Source organism: Chiloscyllium plagiosum, unplaced genomic scaffold (genome assembly GCF_037043375.1).
Source record: "Chiloscyllium plagiosum isolate Xiang-an unplaced genomic scaffold, Cpla_swu_hap1 HiC_scaffold_47, whole genome shotgun sequence".
Lineage (NCBI taxonomy): Eukaryota > Metazoa > Chordata > Chondrichthyes > Orectolobiformes > Hemiscylliidae > Chiloscyllium > Chiloscyllium plagiosum.
In genome coordinates this window covers 7,270,084-7,276,084 of record NW_028270185.1, presented here as the reverse complement: position 1 = coordinate 7,276,084, position 6,001 = coordinate 7,270,084, and the positions used below count along the sequence as shown (strand labels likewise).

The following is a 6,001-nucleotide window of genomic DNA, read 5'->3' as shown; positions in this document are numbered from 1 at the left end:
GGCTTTGAAACAGTCTTTTCACTTCTGCGTGTTCTCTAGCCTACATCCCTGTCTCAGGTTTGCTGACATGCCAGTTTGGAAAGGTCACAGATTTGAAGCATAATATCCATGGCTGATTAGTGATTCTATTTTTGCTTTTGCCAGGGAGTCTGGTAACAATATCTGCTCATTTAACAATAAATAAATCTTGTGCACTAAATAGATTTTACGTCGGGCTTTGAAGCAGTCTTTCAACTTCTGCTGTTGACAGCTTACTGACATATGCCACTTTTGAGAGGTCACAAATTTGAAGCAGAACACCCATGCATTTGTCCCAATCTAATTAAGTGCCTTTGGACACTGGTGAAAGGGATGAACATTGCCAAACAGGCTGGCATTCATTCTATTGCACTCAGCAACAAATGGACGTGCCTTAACACTTAATTTACCCGCTGTCCCCAAATTCTGAAGTTCTTCAAAAAGTAAGTAACTGCTTGAAGCCCCAGTCAGATCAGCATGTGTTCATGCATGAAGTAGATAGTTTTACATTTTAACAGTTATATTTCTGAAGAATGGGAATTAATTGCAAGTGTGTTTTAATTTTAAGATGAATGACAATTACAAACAGAAATTGATGGAAAATCTCAACAGGTCTGGCAGCATCCGTGGAGAGAAATCAGAGTTAACACTTCAGGTCCAGTGAGCTTCCTCAGAACTGATGGTAGCTAGGGAAAGGATGTTTTTCATGCAGAAGATAGGGTGGGGGAGGAGTAAACTATAGGTGGAAATACACCCCAAAGAGAGAGAACACGGCAGCTCACAATGTGGTCTCCTCTACATTGGGTGAATAAAGTACAGGCTGGGTGTTCGCTTCACCAAACACCTACGTTCTGTTCGCAAAAAGACCCCGAACTTCCAGTTGCCTGCTACTCCAACACACCACCTGTGTTCTCTGGCCTACATCTCTGTCTCAGGTTTGCTGCTGTGTTCCAGAGAAGCTCAGCGTCAGCCAGAAGAGCAGCACCTCATTTCCTGCTTGGGAACTCTACAGCCTTCTGGACTCAATATTGAATTCAACAATTTTAGGGCTTGAGGCACCTTCTCCCATACCCTTATCCTAAACCCTACACCCCCGGCCTTGTCATCACGTGTTTAGAGACAAAAAAAACTGCAGATACTGGAATCCAAAATAGACAGGCAGGAGGCTGGAAGAACACAGCAAGCCAGGGCAGCAACAGGAGGTGGAGAAGTCGACATTTCAGGTGTAACCCTTCTTCAGGACTGGGAGGTGGATGTAGAGGGAGCTGCAGATAAAGAGGGTGACAAGGGCAGGGTGGTGAAGTGAAGTCCTTCCAGGTGAGACAGAGGTTCAGCTGCCTCTCTTCCAACCTAGTTTACTGTATCAGGTGCTCCCGGTGTGGTCTTCTCTACATCGGGGAGAATGTTAACTTAAGGAACAGTTTGCCGAGCTTCACAGCCAGACCCGCAGGGGCTGACTGGACCTTCCAGTCACCACCCATTTCAATTCCCCTAAACACTCCTTTTCCAACATGACCATCCTTGGCCTCCTCCATTGCCACAACAAGCTACAGTGCAAACAACACCTCATCCTCTGCCTGGGCAGCCTACAGTCTGAAGGACTCAACATTGAGTTCTCCAATTTCAAATAGCCTCCCTTCCATCCCCCGACTCCCTTCCCTGCCCCTTCCCATCTCTTCCACTCCTCCCTGCCACCAACCAGATTCATTCTTCCCATTGACCGACAGGTCGTACCCTCAATCTGTTTTCACCTATCCCCATTTCACCACCCTGCTCCCACTACCACCCCCTTTATCTGCAGCTACCCCTACACCCAGCCCCAATCCTGAAGAAGGGTTACACCTGAAATGTCGACTTCTCCACCTCCTGAGGCTTCCTGTGATCTGCCAGCCTCCTGTCTGTCTATCTTGTCTGTCTATCTTGTCACCTATCCATTGTCAGTTACTAATAGTCCCCATTAGCAGCTTTTCATTCTCCCAGGCTGGTCTCTATCCACTCTTTTGTACAAATTTTTCTCTCATTTACTTTTCTGTATATAATCCAGAATTCCTAGCTACCATCAGTTCTGAAGAAAGATCACTGGACCCGAAATATTGACTCTGATTTCTCTCCACAGATGGTGTCAGACCTGTTGAGGTTTTCCAGCAATTTCTCTTTTTGTTTCAGATTTCCAGCATCTAGTTTTTTTCAATTTTTTTTTGTTTAGAAAAATTTTAGTGTTAATTTCAGCTAGCAATAGGTGCAATGGCCTGAATGATCTGTCTGTGCTGTAAATGTCACCGTATCTTTAACTCTGAATTGAGCCAGTCATTTTGATGAATGATTGTGACACTGTCTATCCCCTCATACTACTGCATACAATCTAACAACTGCATATCACAACATGCAAGCTGAAATAATTCACATTTATATAGCACTTTTCATCTCATGTTGGATGAAGAGGCAGAGACTAAATCATGGAGCTTGGCCTTCTGGCTTGAAATAAGGATAAGTTTCACAATGCAAAGGGTAATAGAGATTTGGAACTCTCTCCTGTCAACAGGATAAATGAACAGTTGTTCTTTTTAGCCAACCAAAGGTTGAGTGATGGACCAGCCATGATTGCAATGAATTTTGATAAATGGGGTTTGAGGGGCTGAATGGCCTCCTCCTGTTCTTCTAGTGCTGCGCTTTCAGAATGCCCCAAGACACTTTACAAAGTGCGGTCACTGCTGTAATGTAGGCAACAGTGAGACTGATAGCTTCATGGGCATCGATGTACAATCTTTGCAGAACAAACACGCTCACATGAGGGAACAATTCAGCAAACACACCTCCTATACTTAAAACATTGTTTTTTTAAAAGAATTCCTGAGATGTTGCTGGTAAGGCTGACATTTCCTACACCTACTGAGTTGACTCTGAGAAGGTGGTGGCACTCTGGATTGAGCTACATGGTAGGTAAGAGTCATAGAATCCCCACAATGCGGAAACAGGCCATTCAGCCACATCAAGTCTACAACGACCATCTGAAGAGTATCCCACCCAGAACCATCCCTTGTCCTATCCATGTAACCCTGCATTTCCCATGGCCAATCCACCTAACCTGCACATCTGAAGGATGTGAAACTGGAGGAGATCAATGCAGACACAGGGAGGGTGTGCAAATTACACACTGAGAGCCACCCAAGGGTGGAATGAGATTCAGATCCCTGACACTATGAGGCAGCAATGCTAACCACTGAACCACCATGCCACCAACAGCTTTGTTTCTGTGGGACTCACTTCAGCATTTCTGAGAGGCAATTGTGAATTGACCAGGTCGATGTGGGATAGAGTTGCCGTCCCATGCTGGACTGGCTTGGGGTCTCTAGGATATTGCTATGTCCAACAGTGCTAAAAAATTAGAAAAAATTTAGATTAGATTATCTACAGTATGGAAACAGGCCCTTCGGCCCAGCAAGTCCACACCGACCCTCCGAAGAGTAACCCACCCAGACCCATTCCCCCACCCTATATTCACCCCTGACTAACACACTTAACACGATGGGCAATTTAGCATGGCCAATTCACCTGACCTGCACATCTTTGGATTGTGGGAGGACACCCATGCAGACAAGGGGAGAATACGCAAAGTGCACACAGACAGTCACCCGAGACTGGAATCGAACCCAGGTCCCTGGTGCTGTGAGGCAGCAGTGCTAACCACTGAGCCACTGTGCCGCCCTTTAAAGAGTAACCCAACCAGACCCATTTCCTTCTGACTAATGCACCTAACACTATGGGCAATTTAGCATGGCCAATTCACCTGGCCTGCACATCTTTGGACTGTGGGAGAAAACCGGAGCACCTGGAGGAAACCCACGCAGACACAGGGAGAATGTGCAAACTCCACACAATCACCCGAGGCTGGAATCGAACCTGGGATCCTGGTGCTGTGAGGCAGCAGTGCTAACCACTGAGCCAAAAAGATGCTTTTTGTTTTGTAGTGTGCTTCAAGCTTCTCTCTTTACCAGATATAAAAAGTCAAAATGGGGGGGAATTTAAAAGCTGTTCGGCTGATAGTTATCCATCATCCAATTGGGTAGCGAGTCTTTTTCTTTCCAATTTGAGTAGGAAGGCCATAGGTCACAAGGATGTAACTGTTGGCAGGCCAATGGCTGAGTAATGTGGGGAGTAAAGACATTGCTTAAACCTTCAGAGATATATGTAATCCCAGTTGGCAATCCTAGCGTGGGTCTGGAGTTACATGTAGTCACAGACTAGGTAAGGATGGCAGATTTATCCCTCCCCTCAAGGACATCAGTGAACCAGGTGGCTTTCACAACAAAGCAGGTGGTGGTGATTTAATCACTGGACTAGGTAATCCAGAGGCTCCAGGCTAATGTGCTGGGAACATGGCTTCAACTCCCGCCATGAAAGATGGTAACATTTGAATTCAATTTTAAAAATCTGGAATTAAAAGCAAGCCTATGGCAACCACATAACCACTGTCAATTGTAAAAGCCTGGCTGGTTCACTCACGCCTTTTAGGGATGGTCTGCCATTCTTACCTGGTATATACTACATATGACTCCAGACCCACAGCAATATGATTGACCCTCTGACGTGGCTTGGCAAGCCACTCAATTCAAAGGCCAGTTAGGGATGGATACTAATGCTGGTCTTGTCAGAGACACCCACATGCCATGGGTTAATTTTTATGAAGCTCCATAATCATTTTGACTGAGACACATTCCCTGGATTAATCGTTCAGGCTGCTGACTTCTGGACCAAAGCAAGCACTCTTTAAGATAAGTGGAGAGTTCAGATTCCAGATACAATATTACATTCAGAGAAAAAAAAACCCTGATGCTCAGAAAGAGAACTTTGGAGAGGTACCATGCTGCCATCCCCATAAGCTAATATAGATCAAGCAAGTTTCATCGAGTAGCATTCCGTGACTGTAGATATAAAGCTACAGCATAACTTGCCTATCCTTATATTCAACACCCCTTCCAATGAAGGCAAGCGTGCCATAGACTTTGCCCAACAATACCATAATTTGAATAGCTAATCATGGCAAACAAGTGATCTTTGAATTTCACTTTTCTGACAAGGAGAAGGAAAGAGATCCTGGTCATCAATTGGGTACATACAGTGGCTATTGCTGGAATGCTTTCATTGCAACTCCCCATGGTCAGCAATGACAACACAGGAACGTGTAGTCCAGCTTCTTGATCTCACTGCTTCCTGTGCCTTGACAACATTCATAACGTTTCCAAACACAAGATGTTTTCCATTTGACCAATCAGTTTTTGTAGTACAGATGAAGAACGGACATTAGTACTACAACCAGCAATGGCAATTGACAATATACGAGAGTTACTAACCAATGTGAAGACAGACTCCAAATCTTTTTCCCTGTCATATTATGAGCCATTCCTGCTGGAGTCTGAGTTTTAGATTATTAAAGACGAACCTGATTGGAGCTGATTCTGTGTATATGACATTTCATATCTCCCTTCCCTGAAAAAACACTGAAAAGGCAATCTCAGTGCTTCTCCATGTGCTTATTCCTGGATTCCTGTTTAAATGTTTCTTTTATTGGTTCTCTCCTTTTTCTTTCTCTTTGTCTTTCCCCTCTATTTCTCTGCCTCCTTTTTGTTTCCTTTTACATCTTTCATTTTTTCCTCCCTTTCTTTTAATTTCCTCATTCTCTTTCCCCCAAACTTCTCTGCCAATCTCTCTCCCTTCCTTCTCCTTGCTCTATTTCTTTTTGTGTCTCTCACTCTGTGCCTTTTGCATGCTCTCTCTCTCACCCCTCTCTCCATCCCGTTGACTCGCTCTTTCCCTCTTTCTAATCCTTTCATTCTTCTGCATCTTCATTCTTATCATCCTTTTTCACTCCATCCTCTTAATATGTGATATATGTCGATGGGCCAGGGTCCCATTCTAACAAAAGGCGAGTATTCTCTTACGAGTGAGTCAGGGTAATTTTTGGACGAAAGATTAAAAATCTCGC

General features: G+C 44.5%; 1 protein-coding gene across 2 annotated transcripts in view; it reads left to right on the top strand.

The window, feature by feature from the left end:
* Positions 1-154: 154 nt before the first annotated feature.
* Positions 155-6,001, top strand: part of LOC148135985 (uncharacterized) — a 53,082-nt gene continuing 47,235 nt past the window's right edge. For both annotated transcript variants that reach the window (XM_087984118.1, XM_087984117.1), the window contains exon 1: positions 155-461. The gene's annotated coding sequence lies outside the window, so the exon portion shown is untranslated. The remainder of the gene's footprint in view (positions 462-6,001) is intronic.